This window comes from Mauremys mutica, unplaced genomic scaffold (genome assembly GCF_020497125.1).
Source record: "Mauremys mutica isolate MM-2020 ecotype Southern unplaced genomic scaffold, ASM2049712v1 Super-Scaffold_100292, whole genome shotgun sequence".
In the NCBI taxonomy this organism is placed as follows: Eukaryota; Metazoa; Chordata; order Testudines; family Geoemydidae; genus Mauremys; species Mauremys mutica.
This window is the reverse complement of record NW_025423306.1, coordinates 134396-148887: the sequence shown is the minus strand read 5'-3', so window position 1 is coordinate 148887 and position 14492 is coordinate 134396. Positions and strand designations below refer to the sequence as shown.

At 59.7% G+C, this 14492-nt stretch overlaps 1 non-coding gene across 1 annotated transcript; it reads right to left on the bottom strand.

Moving 5' to 3' along the window:
• Positions 1-10404: 10404 nt before the first annotated feature.
• On the bottom strand, positions 10405-10478 carry TRNAI-AAU. Its single transcript has one exon. It is a non-coding gene; the product is annotated as a tRNA-Ile (tRNA).
• Between the last annotated feature and the right edge of the window lie 4014 nt (positions 10479-14492).

Below are 14492 nucleotides of genomic sequence, written 5' to 3'. Positions count from 1 at the left end.
GGGGAGGTCGGCGGGAGGGGTCTCTAGGCGGGGGGAGCTGGGCAGGGGTACGGCGTGCAGGGGGCTGTGCCGTTGCGGGGGGAGGTCAGCGGGAGGGGTCTCTAGGCGGGGGGAGCCGGGCAGGGGTACGGGGTGCAGGGGGCTGTGCCGTTGCGGGGGGAGGTCAGCGGGAGGGGTCTCTAGGCAGGGGGAGCTGGGCAGGGGGCTGTGCCGTTGCGGGGGGAGGTCAGCAGGATGGGTCTCTAGGCAGGGGAGCTGGGCTGGGGTACGGCGTGCAGGGGCCTGTGCCGTTGCGGGGGGAGGTCAGCAAGAGGGGTCTCTAGGCAGGGGGAGCTGGGCAGGGGTACGGCGTGCAGGGGGCTGTGCCGTTGTGGGGGGAGGTCAGCGGGAGGGGTCTCTAGGCGGGGGGAGCCGGGCAGGGGTACGGCGTGCAGGGGGCTGTGCCGTTGTGGGGGGAGGTCAGCGGGAGGGGTCTCTAGACGGGGGGAGCTGGGCAGGGGTACAGCGTACAGGGGGCTGTGCCGTTGTGGGGGAGCTCAGCGGGAGGGGTCTCTAGGCGGGGGCGCGGGGGGGGGGTACGGCGTGCAGGGGGCTGTGCCGTTGCGGGGGGAGGCCAGCGGGAGGGGTCTCTAGGCAGGTGGAGCTGGGCAGGGCGCTGTGCGTTGCGGGGGGAGATCAGCGGGAGGGGTCTCTAGGCAGGGGGAGCTGGGCAGGGGGCTGTGCCGGTACCGGGGGAGATCAGCGGGAGGGGTCTCTAGGCAGGGGGAGCTGGGCAGGGGGCTGTGCCGTTGCGGGGGGAGATCAGCGGGAGGGGTCCCTAGGTAGGGGGAGCTGGGCAGGGGTACAGTGTGCAGGGGGCTGTGCCGTTGCGGGGGGAGGTTAGCGGGAGGGGTCTCTAGGCAGGGGGAGCTGGGCAGTGGTACGGCGTGCAGGGGGCTGTGCCGTTGCGGGGGAGGTTAGCGGGAGGGGTCTCTAGGAAGGGGGAGCTGGGCAGGGGTACGGCGTGCAGGGGGCTGTGCCGTTGCGGGGGAGGTTAGCGGGAGGGGTCTCTAGGCAGGGGTAGCTGGGCAGGAGGCTGTGCCGTTGCGTGGGGAGGTCAGCGGGAGGGGTCTCTAGGCGGGGGGAGCTGGGCAGGGGTACGACGTGCAGGGGGCCGTGCCGTTGCGGGGGGAGGTCAGCGGGAGGGGTCTCTATGCGGGGGGAGCTGGGCGGGGGTACGGTGTGCAGGGGGCTCTGCCATTGCGGGGGGAGGCCAGCGGGAGGGGTCTCTAGGCGGGGGGAGCTGGGCGGGGGTACGGCGTGCAGGGGGCCGTGCCGTTGCGGGGGGAGGTCAGCGGGAGGGGTCTCTAGGCGGGGGGAGCTGGGCAGGGGTACGACGTGCAGGGGGCCGTGCCGTTGCGGGGGGAGGTCAGCGGGAGGGGTCTCTATGCGGGGGGAGCTGGGCGGGGGTACGGTGTGCAGGGGGCTCTGCCATTGCGGGGGGAGGCCAACGGGAGGGGTCTCTAGGCAGGGGGAGCTGGGCAGGGGTACGGCGTGCAGCGGGCTGTGCCGTTGTGGGGGGAGGTCAGCGGGAGGGGTCTCTAGGCGGGGGGAGCTGGGCAGGGGTACGACGTGCAGGGGGCCGTGCCGTCGTGGGGGGAGGTCAGCGGGAGGGGTCTCTAGGCGGGGGGAGCTGGGCAGGGGTACGGAGCGCAGGGTGCCCTGCCGTCGTGGGGGGAGGTCGGCGGGAGGGGTCTCTAGGCCGGGGGAGCTGGGCAGGGGTATGGTGAGCAGGGGGCTGTGCCATTGCGGGGCGAGGTCAGCGGGAGGGGTCTCTAGGCGGGGGGAGCTGGGCAGGGGTACGGCGTGCAGGGGGCTGTGCCGTTGTGGGGGGAGGTCAGCGGGAGGGGTCTCTAGGCGGGGGGAGCTGGGCAGGGGTACGGTGTGCAGGGGGCAGTGCCGTTGCGGGGGGAGGACCGCGGGAGGGGTCTCTAGGCAGGGGAGCTGGGCAGGGGTACGGCGTGCAGGGGGCTCTGCCGTTGCGGCGGGAGGCCAGCGGGAGGGGTCTCTAGGCAGGGGGAGCTGGGCAGGGGGCTGTGCCGTTGCGGGGGAGGTCAGCAGGAGGGGTCTCTAGGCGGGGGGAGCTGGGCGGGGGTACGGTGTGCAGGGGGCTGTGCCATTGCGGGGGGAGGCCAGCGGGAGGGGTCTCTAGGCAGGGGGAGCTGGGCAGGGGTACGGCGTGCAGGGGGCTGTGCTGTTGTGGGGGGAGGCCAGCGGGAGGGGTCTCTAGCCAGGGGGAGCTGGGCAGGGGGCTGTGCCGTTGCGGGGGGAGGTCAGCGGGAGGGGTCTCTAGGCGGGGGGAGCTGGGCGGGGGTACGGTGTGCAGGGGGCTTTGCCGTTGCGGGGGGAGATCAGCGGGAGGGGTCTCTAGGTAGGGGGAGCTGGGCGGAGGTACGGCATGCAGGGGGCTCTGCTGTTGTGGGGGGAGGTCAGCGGGAGGGGTCTCTAGGCGGGGGGAGCTGGGCAGGGGTACGGCGTGCAGGGGGCTGTGCCGTTGCGGGGGGAGGTCAGCGGGAGGGGTCTCTAGGCAGGGGGAACTGGGCAGGGGTACGGCGTGCAGAGGGCTGTGCCGTTGCGGGAGTAGGTCAGCGGGAGGGGTCTCTAGGCAGGGGGAGCTGGGCAGGGGTACGGCGTGCAGGGGGCTGTGCCGTTCTGGGGGGAGGTCAGCGGTAGGGGTCTCTAGGCGGGGGGAGCTGGGCAGGGGTACGGTGGGCAGGGGGCTGTGCCGTTGCGGGGGGAGGCCGGCGGGAGGGGTCTCTAGGCGGGGGGAGCCGGGCAGGGGTACGGCGTGCAGGGGGCTGTGCCGTTGTGGGGGGAGGTCAGCGGGAGGGGTCTCTAGGCGGGGGGAGCCGGGCGGGGGTACGGCGTGCAGGGGGCTGTGCCGTTGCGGGGGGAGCCCAGCGGGAGGGGTCTCTAGGCAGGTGGAGCTGGGCAGGGGGCTGTGCCGTTGCGGGGGGAGGTCAGCGGGAGGGGTCTCTATGCGGGGGGAGCTGGGCTGGGCGGGGGTACGGTGTGCAGGGGGCTCTGCCGTTGCGGGGGGAGGTCAGCGGGAGGGGTCTCTAGGCGGGGGGAGCCGGGCAGGGGTACGGCGTGCAGGGGGCTGTGCCGTTGTGGGGGGAGGTCAGCGGGAGGGGTCTCTAGACGTGGGGAGCTGGGCAGGGGTACAGCGTACAGGGGGCTGTGCCGTTGTGGGGGAGGTCAGCGGGAGGGGTCTCTAGGCGGGGGGAGCCGGGCGGGGGTACGGCGTGCAGGGGGCTGTGCCGTTGCGGGGGGAGGCCAGCGGTAGGGGTCTCTAGGCAGGTGGAGCTGGGCAGGGGGCTGTGCCGTTGCGGGGGGAGATCAGCGGGAGGGGTCTCTAGGCAGGGGGAGCTGGGCAGGGGGCGGTGCCGTTGCGGGGGGAGATCACCGGGAGGGGTCCCTAGGTAGGGGGAGCTGGGCAGGGGTACGGTGTACAAGGGGCTGTGCCGTTGCGGGGGGAGGTTAGCGGGAGGGGTCTCTAGGCAGGGGGAGCTGGGCAGGGGTACGGCGTGCAGGGGGCTGTGCCGTTGCGGGGGAGGCCAGCGGGAGGGGTCTCAAGCAAGGGGGAGCTGGGCAGGGGTACGGTGTGCAGGGGGCTGTGCCGTTGCGGGGGAGGTTAGCGGGAGGGGTCTCTAGGCGGGGGGAGCTGGGCGGGGGTACGGCGTGCAGTGGGCTGTGCCGTTGCGGGGGGAGGTCAGCGGGAGGGGTCTCTAGGCGGGGGGAGCTGGGCAGGGGTACGACGTGCAGGGGGCTCTGCCATTGCGGGGGGGAGGCCAGCGGGAGGGGTCTCTAGGCAGGGGGAGCTGGGCAGGGGTACGGCGTGCAGGGGGCTGTGCCGTTGCGGGGGGAGTTCAGCGGTCGGGTGCTCTAGGCGGGGGGAGCTGGGCAGGGGTACGACGTGCAGGGGGCTCTGCCATTGCGGGGGGAGGCCAGCGGGAGGGGTCTCTAGGCAGGGGGAGCTGGGCAGGGGTACGCCGTGCAGGGGGCTGTACCGTTGTGGGGGGAGGTCAGCGGGAGGGGTCTCTAGGCGGGGGGAGCTGGGCACGGGTACGACGTGCAGGGGGCCGTGCCGTCGTGGGGGGAGGTCAGCGGGAGGGGTCTCTAGGCGGGGGGAGCTGGGCAGGGGTACGGCGCGCAGGGTGCCGTGCCGTCGTGGGGGGAGGTCGGCGGGAGGGGTCTCTAGGCCGGGGGAGCTGGGCAGGGGTACGGCGTGCAGGGGGCTGTGCCGTTGTGGGGGGAGGTCAGCGGGAGGGGTCTCTAGGCAGGGGGAGCTGGGCAGGGGTACGGCGTGCAGGGGGCTCTGCCGTTGCGGGGGGAGATCAGCGGGAGGGGTCTCTAGGAAGGGGGAGCTGGGCAGGGGTACGGCGTGCAGGGGGCTGTGCCGTTGCGGGGGGAGGCCAGCGGGAGGGGTCTCTAGGCAGGGGGAGCTGGGCAGGGGGCTGTGCCGTTGCGGGGGAGGTCAGCGGGAGGGGTCTCTAGGCGGGGGGAGCTGGGCGGGGGTACGGTGTGCAGGGGGCTCTGCCGTTGCGGGGGGAGTTCAGCGGGATGGGTCTCTAGGCAGGGGGAGCTGGGCAGGGGTTCGGCGTGCAGGGGGCTGTGCCGTTGCGGGAGGTCAGCGGGAGGGGAAAAGTTTTGCTGGAAAAGTTTTGCAGAAAAGTTTTGCTGGAAGAGTTAGCAGAGCAAGATTGTTAGTCACAGATCAGTGGGTGGGTTTATGCAAATTATGGACTCTAAGACCGGGGCAGGGCAGGGGGCAGTGCATGACTTTTGCAGCACATGCACCACCTCTGCAACTAACGTTTGCTATCTCACTCCATAACACCACACACAGAGCAGCCTTTTACCTCTCAGGGCTTGGCTACACTTGAAAATTGCAGCGCTGGGAGTTACAGCGCTGGTCGTGCAGCCGTGTAGGGACAGCGCTGGTGTGTGGCCACACTGACAGCTACCAGCGCTGCAGTGTGGCCACACTTGCAGCATTTGCAGCGCTGTACTGAGAGGTGCATTGTGGGCAGCTATCCCACAGAGCACCTCGTCCCATTTTGGCGCTGTGGGTTGTGGGAAAGGGACGGAAGGGTGCGGGTCATTCCGCTTCCTGTCCCAACGCCCCGTGGTACATTGCTTCACATTCCAGCATTCACAGTTTTTCCGGCCACGTTTGGCGCCATTGTGAGTCTCTTTCTGTTTTTTACTCTCTGTCTGTGAATCGCGATTTCTGTGGGAAATGGAGCCCGAGCTGCTGAGGACTGTGCTGATGAGTGTCGCCAGCACAACACGTTTGGCTGTTGAGCTATTCCTTCAGCTCCAAAGTGACAGTGAGGAGTCCGACGATGATATCGATATCGAGTCGCCTGCCGCGTGTGACACTACATTGCTTGTGTCATTCACGGAAATGCTCAGCACCGTTGAACGCCGCTTTTGAGCTTGGGAAACAAGCACTGAGTGGTGGGATCACATCGTCATGGAAGTATGGGATGACGAGCAGTGGCTGCAGAATTTTCGTATGAGAAAAGCCACTTTCATGGGACTGTGTGCTGAGCTCGCCCCCACCCTGCGGCGCAAGGACACAAGATTGAGAGCTGCCCTGACAGTGGAAAAGCGGATGGCTATTGCAATCTGGAAGCTGGCAACTCCAGACAGCTACCGGTCGGTCGGGAACCAGTTTGGAGTGGGACAGTCGACAGTTGGAATCGTGTTGATGCAAGTTTGCAGGGCAATTAATCACATCCTGCTAAGAAGGACCGTGACTCTGGGGAACATGCAGGACATTGTGGATGGCTTTGCACAAATGGGTTTCCCTAACTGTGGAGGGGCGATAGATGGGACGCATATTCCTATTCTGGCACCCCCCCCAACCTAGCATCAGAGTACGTTAATCGGAAGGCGTATTTCTCTATGGTTCTCCAGGCGCTTGTGGATCACCGTGGGCGTTTCATTGACATTTACACAGGCTGGCCTGGAAAGGTGCATGATGCACGCATCTTTCGGAACAGTGGCCTGTTCAGGAAGATGCAGGCAGGGACTTATTTCCCAGACAGGAAGATCACAGTAGGGGACGTCGAAATGCCCATTGTGATCCTTGGAGACCCCGCTTACCCGTTACTGCCTTGGCTCATGAAACCCTATACAGGGAAGCTTGACAGGAGCAAGGACCGGTTCAACTACAGGCTGAGCCGGTGCCGAATGACTGTGGAGTGTGCTTTTGGGCGTTTAAAAGCCCGCTGGTGGTCCCTGTATGGGAAGCTAGACTTGGGGGAAAGCAGCATCCCCGCGGTTATATCCGCATGCTGTACCCTCCATAATATTTGTGAAGGGAAGGGTGAAACATTCAGTCAGGCATGGACCACCGAGGTTCAAGTCCTGGAGGCTGAATTTGCACAGCCAGAGAGCAGGGCTATTAGAGAGGCCCAGCACAGGGCTACAAGGATTAGGGATGCCTTGAGGGAAGAATTTGAGGCTGAAAGCCAAGAGTAATGTTTGCTGCCTTGCATGGGACTGAAGTGCAGTGGTTACACTGTTAGAATTCTATTATCCCTAACATGATTTCCAGTGACTGTTTCTTTACTGGGATAAGGTATCTTTCACTATCTGCAATAATAAAGACTGTTTTCAAAGCCAAGATTTATTTTATTGAAAAGAAAAATACTTCATTGACAGACACACAACATTTCAGGATCCTAGGGCAGGGGGGTGGGTTGGTGAACTGTACAGTCACAAGTTTGCATATGTCCTGTCTGCAGTGCTGTGCAATGGCTGCTGCACTTCAGGGTGCATATACTGCATGGTGATGGGGGTTGAGTGCAGAGGGTAAGGGTCGTAGTTCTCAGGGCTGGTTGGTGAACGTACAGGTGTTGGAGGCAGCTGGTGGTGGTAAGAACCTGGATGCTGTGGAAGGGGGTTTGGAGCTAACATTGGGGCAGAAAAGAATAAAATTTGGGACGGGGGGGGGCTGTGGGGCAGCACGGGACTGCTCTGCCTGCATGGCTACGAGTGCCTGGAGAGAGTCTGCTTGGCGCGCCAGGATGCCTAGCAGCTGGTCTGTGCTTTTCCTCTTTGCCACAGCGTTTCTCCGCCAATGTCTCTGGTGGATCCTGCTGTCCCTCTGGCGGATCCTGCTTTCCCTTTCTCTCCACTCCTGCAGCTGTTTACTCTCTCAAGCAGAGTGATCAATAACTGTTTTCAGCATGTCTTCCCTGGTTTTTCGAGGCTTTTTCCTCAGATTCTGTAGTCTCTGTGCTGTGGTAGATCTGGGCAGTCCAGCAGTCAAGGTCACTTCTTGAAGGCAAAAATGGCAACATTTAACATGGTAGCATTGTTAATTATCTCATCCAAACAGTAATTCCCACACACTGAAGGAGTTTTCAGTGTTCACTTTAGCATTCTTTTCCCATACCAAATAAGACCACACATAACACAACAGGAGACAGGAAATGGTGAGTAAGGGGTACTGAGATTGCTTCAGGGCTGTGCAGGGGTTTCTGTGCGTTGGGGACAGCAAACAGCTGCATGGGGGATCTGCACTAAACAGTCTCCCAACATTTTCCACAGGAGTTACTCCTGGAAGATATCTCGCTGCTGTGGGTCACTAGGGAAGAGCGGGAAGGTCTTCTACAGCAATGCGGATTCCGCCCTGGCCCCTATGCAGCTTGCCTGTGTGCAGCAATGGTCCCCCCACCCCTCGCGGCACAGTGGCACGGACGCGTTAGCCTGACTGGGACAAGGACCACAGTGGCTCTCCCTATAAACCTGCGCAGGCACATTGCCCACGCTCTGGCTGAAACTTTTGAGGAGATTACTGCAGCCGATTACCGCGACGTGATAGACTACATCAATGGGCTATTCCACATCTAGGCATGCATGTATGCAGCCCTAACCCCCCCTCCTCTCCCGAAACATTTCTACCCTGAAAATAAAAGACGCTTACCGGTAACTCGCTCCTCTGTTTCTCCTTCAGCAACTGCTGGCTGCTGCGATTGGCTTCCTTCCTCCTGGCTTGAGAAGAGCTCCTGGCTACATGCCTCCTGGGACTCTGGGGTGTCTTCCCCTATGCCAGTAGCTTCACTCACGGTTTCCACCCCCCCGCCTCCTCCTCCTCCTGCTGCTCCTGTCCCCCACCCTGCTCAGAAGTGTCCATCGTGGTCCTCGGATTGGCAGTGGGGTCACCCCCAAGTATCGCGTCCATCTCCCTGTAAAAACGGCAGGTCGTGGGGGCAGCGCCGGATCGGCAGTTCCCCTCGCGGGCTTTCTAATAGGCACTCCGCAGCTCCTTTACTTTAACCCTGCATTGCAGCGCATCCCGATCATGGCCCCTATCCAGCATGGACCTTGATACCTGCTCAAAGATATCATAATTCCTACCGTTGGAGCGCAGCTGGGACTGCACAGCTTCCTCCCCCCAAACACTAATGAGGTCCAGCAACTCGCCATTGCTCCATGCTGGGGCTCGTTTGCCGCGTGGAGGCATGGTCACCTGGAAAGATTAACTGATTGCACTCCACACCTGGCTGCAGCAAACAGGAAGGGGATTTTTAAAATTCCCGGGGCACTTAAAGGGCAGGTCACCTGAGGCCAGAGCAGAAGAGTGCAAACTGATGAGCAGAGTGGCTGAACAGGAATTCTGGGATATCTCCTTATTCCCTGGAGGCCAATTAAAGCACTGGTGTGTGTCCACACCTGATGAGCAGCACTGGATCACCAGCGCTGCATTCCTTATACCCCAACAGGTGCACAGCCAGCACTGCAGCCAGGGAAATACAGCGCTGGATGTGCCTTGCAAGTGTGGACAAAGAATAATTGCAGTACTGAAAAGCCTCCAACAACACTGCAACTTGCAAGTGTAGCCAAGCCCTCAGAAACAAAATACACCATGAAAAAGATCTAGTAGCATAAGCTTAGGATAAACAACTACAACACTAACAACAATTTGAAGAACTTCAAAACCACCTCTGTAGTTCCACACCAGCAAGAATATCAACAACCCCAAATCATACAAAAGACCAATAAACAACCAATCCAAACTACCACTATATTTTGCCATTAGGAACCCATACCCCTTAATAGTGAGTACTTTTCAGGCCAGGGTGACGCTCTCAGACCTCAAATGCCAGGTACAGTTTCTCTGTCCTTGATCCAAAATCAACAGGAAAATACACTGGATTACTCCTGGCCTAATAACAAAGAGACTGGGCATCGCACAGCAGCTGAAATGACCATTTGGGAAAGCACTCCCATCATGCAATCCGGGGTGGGTGTAACCATGAAAATGACATCAGCCCCAAAAGGCCTTGACAACTGATCACCAACAGGTGGCAGGGTAGACTTCATACTGACCCTGCTTCAAATAGATTGTGGCAATTAGTGTTTGTCAATAGTACAGACACCATGGGCAGAACTCCAGACTCTGATTGGCGGGTCCTGAACCCAGTGTTAGGACCGTTTGGGTGTTTCAGTGTGTGTTTTTTCCCATTTGGAGGCATTTGGAAGTTTGGAAGGGGAGCCGAAAGAGGAGTCTTTTTCACAAGCAAGTTGGCTTTCTGCACAGGTAGGGCCCTTGGCCGTAAAGCTTAGCTCCGTCAGTGCGTCTGTATGGGGTTCCTCCAGTGCCTCAAGAGCCCGTGCTAAACTCTCGGTGTGGGCGTTTGTCTTGCGCCAGTCAGAGTGCAGTGCCTATGTCTTCCCAGGGCTGGCTTCCGTGAGGCGCGCATAACTTGGGAGGAAAGGGGTAGAAGAGAAAGCAAGTGAAGCTGACTTTGAGTGGTGGTGCCCCTGGGCGGAGTGGTCCTCCTGCTCCTTCCTGTCGGAGGGGTGGGCTTGGGGGGTCTGGCTGTGGGCGGTGGGAGGATGGTGTCCAGGGAAGTCCCAAAGGTCACCCTGCGCCGGCGGAGTGTGAAGCCTCTCCCCTAGGTTGGGGTGCCGAGTATTAAGCCTTCCTCTGTGGCTTGGGCTGGGGAGCGTGATCCGGCGTCGGGTACATTTGGGTGGAGCTGGCGGCCGGCAAGAATTCGGGCCATCAGGTCAACCCTCTGTGGATACTGGGGGCGAGCCGGCAGGCCTGCGATTTTGGCTTCGTGGGTGGGCAGCTCAAGCCTGGCCTCCTATGAGCCTGGAAGGCAGCCGGCCGGGCTCACCCGTCTCCTCCCCGGGCCCAAGTTCCTTTCAGGCAGCAGGTGGAGCGAGGAGCCCAGGGAGGGGAGCCCAAGGAGGTGTCCGGAGCCTCCTCCTGCCCGGCGCCTGGGCCCGCGCCCAGCAGGGCTCTTGCCCGCTCCCGGCCCACCTGGTTTTGGCCTCTGCCACCCCTAGCAGTCAGCCAAAAGACCAGAAGCCACCCTCTCCCTCCTGCACCCCGATTGGCCAGCATAGGGCTTGAACCCATGACCTTGGCGTTATTAGCACCACGCTCTAACCAGCTGAGCTAGCCGGCCTACGGGGTACCCTCTCTTGCCTGACCCTTTTGGAAGGAGTCACCGGCTGGCGCGGGGAACGATGTGGCCTCCATTATCGAATGAATGGATCAAGACAGCACTTGCCAAGGTAGGGGAATTAGCTCAAGTGGTAGAGCGCTCGCTTCGCATGTGAGAGGCAGCGGGATCAATGCCCGCATTCTCCAGCGGCAAGGCAGCCGCGGGACCTTCTCTTGCCCTTCTTTTAGAAGCCATGGACAGTCAGCCGGCTTAGCTCCTCCAGTGGCCTCCATCCCTCTCCCCGCTTGGCCTCCCAAAAGGCCAGCCCTTGCGGAGCACAAAGCTCTTCCACCCCGGCCCTTCTCCCCCTTGCGCTGACTGGGAGGCTGGCGACAGCTGGGGGAAGTTAGCTCAAATGGAAGAGCAGGGGAGAAGTAGTCAGACCCAGACACACATTCTCCAGCCTGCTCTGCTCTGCTTTGCTCTGCTGTGCTGGGCTCTAGTGGGGGACCTGCACCTTTCTTTCTGAGCTCTCACTGGAGCACAATCCCTTTCCTCCTCCCTCCCTGCTACTCTACGCCAAGCTCATTGGCCGGGAGGGAGAGCCACTCAAATACAGAATTACTCACATCCCAGGGGTCCATGAAGGGAATGAGGAGATGGGCGGGGTGGCATGCGATACCAGCTCAGCTGAGACCGTGAGACCTCGCAGCCTCCTGATCTCAGGCAGCATGGCAGCCGTGGAGCAGAGCAGAGCACGCAGACAGCTTGGAGACAGCCAAAGTAGGGAAGGGCTGTGTTGGTCTGGAAGAGGGAGTCGGTGGCTGTCTATCCTGGCGGAGGCAGGGTCGTTTTGCTGTATGCTGGGCCAGAGGCCAGGGAGTCTGCTAGAGTTGCTGAGCTGGGCCTGCTCCGGGCTTTGCTTGGGTTAGAGGAAAGTGGTGAAGATAGGAACGGCCCTCCTGGGTGAGACCGATGGTCCAGCTAGGCCACTATCCCGTCTTCTGACAGTAACCGATGCCAGGCGCTTCAGAGGCAATGGCCAGAGCAGGCAATCGTCAAGTGATCTATCCCTGCATTGTCTTCTGAAGCTTGGTGCTTGTTTCAGGGGCTAACTCTCAGCCCAGACACACTCCAGGGAGGGAGCGTTGGTGTTTGTGCCGAGGAGCGTGGCTGGGACTCGGACCCCCTTCGCCAGCTCTGGGTAGCACGCCCCCCTCCCCCCCATTTCAGGCTGTGTTCTGCTTAAGGCCACAGAGCCCTTGCCTTTTTTTGCCCGGTGCCTGAGAGTCAGGCCAGCTGCAGGGAATTAGCTCAAGCGGCAGAGCGCTCGCTTTGCATGCGAGAGGTAGTGGGGGGCGATGCCCGCATTCTCCGAGCCTGTCGACTAAGGGCTCCTGATGAGCCTGGTGGACGGGAAAGCCGGCCATCTGACTTTTGGCCTTGCTGCCCGTAGCGGTCAAGCCGAAAAATCAAAAGCCATCCTCCCCAGGCCCACAGCCACCCAGGGGCTCCTCTGCACCATCTTGCCTCCACGAGTGCCACACTCTGACCAGCTGAACCAGGCAAGCCACCGGAAACTTCTCAAGGTCTTTCCCTGGTGTGGGCTTGGATGCGAAAAGCACCTGGCCGTTCATCAGCTGTTGCAAGAAGTGTGCAGAGTAGGAGTAGCGATGGGGCTGTAGCTTTCCACAGCATCTCAATTTGGGCAGCTTTCCATTCCCCTTTTCTGTGTAATGTCCCTCCCACGGGTTTCACTTGCGGAGCTGTACGACTCTGGCAGGGTGGCCATTTAGAAATCTTTTCCTTGCTTTTCTTTTTCACCTGGCCCCAGCGTTAGGACAGTTTGGGTGTTTCAGTGTGTGTGTTTTCCCATTTGGAGGCATTTGGAAGTTTGGAAGGGGAGCCGAAAGAGGCGTCTTTTTCACAAGCAAGTTGGCTTTCTGCACAGGTAGGGCCCTTAGCCGTAAAGCTTAGCTCCGTCAGTGCGTCTGCATGGGGTTCCTCCAGTGCCTCAAGAGCCCGTGCTAAACTCTCGGTGTGGGCGTTTGGCTTGCGCCAGTCAGAGTGCCGTGCCTACGTCTTCCCAGGGCCGGCTCCCGTGAGGCGCGCCTAACTTGGGAGGAAAGGGGTAGAAGAGGAAGCAAGTGAAGCTGACTTTGAGTGGTGGTGCCCCTGGGCGGAGTGGTCCTCCTGCTCCTTCCTGTCGGAGGTGTGGGCTCGAGTGTGGGCTTGGGGGGTGTGACGTTATTGATATAAATGGGGACCATATAGAACATGGGTTGCAACCAAGGTCCTGTAGTGGCACCAAACCTTAGGTAAAGGGGGTCATCTAAGGTGTCTAAGACCAGGTTAGGGGTTGCTGGTTATGATTATGCGGTCTGTATGTCTGTGTATCATTTTGTAGTTGAAGTTATAAGTATTGGCTCTGTACTGTCTGTATTTTGTATTATGCTCTGCCTCTGGGAAGTGTCCCAGACAAGCTGATGTCAGCCCTGCATAGCTGGCTTGATGGCCCATCAAGGGCCATCAGCTACACAATTGACCCCTTGGAGAGAAGCCTTGTGACTCAGCAAAGTATGCAGAAACTTGTCCATGTGACTGCAAACTCCATTTTTGCTGTAAGTTTCCACCGTGAGGACAAAGGGATTCTTACACCTTGAAAAGTCTATATAAGGCTGATGCATCATCTCCATCTTGTCTTCAATCCTGCTTCTGACCTCTGGAAGGACTTTGCTACAAACTGAAGCTCTGCACGAAGGACTGTTGACCCATCCCAGTAGGGGATGTTCCAGAGACTTAATCTGAACCTGCAGTTTACTCCAGCACTGCTGCAAGCCTGAACTAAGAACTTTGCCATTACTGTATGTAATTGATTCCATTTAACCAATTCTACCTCTCTTCTCTACCTTTTTCCCTTTGTAAATAAACCTTTAGATTTTAGATTCTAAAGGATTGGCGACAGCGTGATTTGTGGGTAAGATCTGATGTGTATATTGACCTGGGTCTGGGGCTTGGTCCTTTGGGATCGAGGGAACCGTTTTCTTTTATTGGGGTATTGGTTTTCATAACCATTCATCCCCAGGACGAGTGCACTGGTGGTGATGCTGGGAGACTGGAGTGTCTAAGGAAATTGCTTGTGTGACTTGTGGTTAGCCAGTGGGGTGAGACCAAAGTCCTTTTTGTCTGGCTGGTTTGGTTTGCCTTAGAGGTGGAAAAACCCCAGCCTAGGGCTGTGACTGCCCTATTTGAGCAATTGGTCCTGATTTGGCACTCTCAGTTGGGTCCCGCCAGAACCGCTCCGTCACAGTGGCGTAGTCGGCAGGATCCACAGAACCAGGTCAATTAAGCTTTGGGTCAGAACCCCACGCTATCCAAATTTTAACTTTGGGATTGAGAGTTTGGTTGGTTAAAGGTCAGTGACCATGAGACAGAAAGCATCAGGAAAAGCAAGGAAACTGGAAGCCTTGAGAGACAGCCTGCAGTTTGATTATGAGCAAGAACTGGCAGAAATTCGAATGGAGAAAGAGTCTGATGAGAGAAAGAAAGAAGTTGCTAAGAGAGAAGAAAAAGCTCGTAAGAGGCGTCTGGAGCTGCTGGCTGCTGAGGAGAAAACTCGACAGATGCAACAGGAGACGGCTAGACTCCAACTCCAAGTCAAAAAAGCAATGGAAGAACAGCAGAGACTGTATCCTCTTGAAAGTCCAGTTTGTAACAATGTTGGTATGTTGTATAACTCTGAGCAGTTGTCTGGGGGTAACCAAATGTACCCCAACAATGCCACCTTTTATGTCAATGCTGTTACTGTGGGTTCAGTAGAGGGTGGCCCCATAAATTGTGCCAGTGCTATGGATGGGAATGGTAATGGAAAATTCATAGAGTGTGTAAAAGTCAATGGTAAAAGCTGTTTAGGGCAAATTATGGCTTCTAACATCACTCTTGTTAAAGCAGATCTGGTCAAAGAGGAAGATTATTTACCAAATCAGAGTGTGAATGTTGTGATCCTCTGTGAGTTTACTGTCCGTGTGCCTTTAG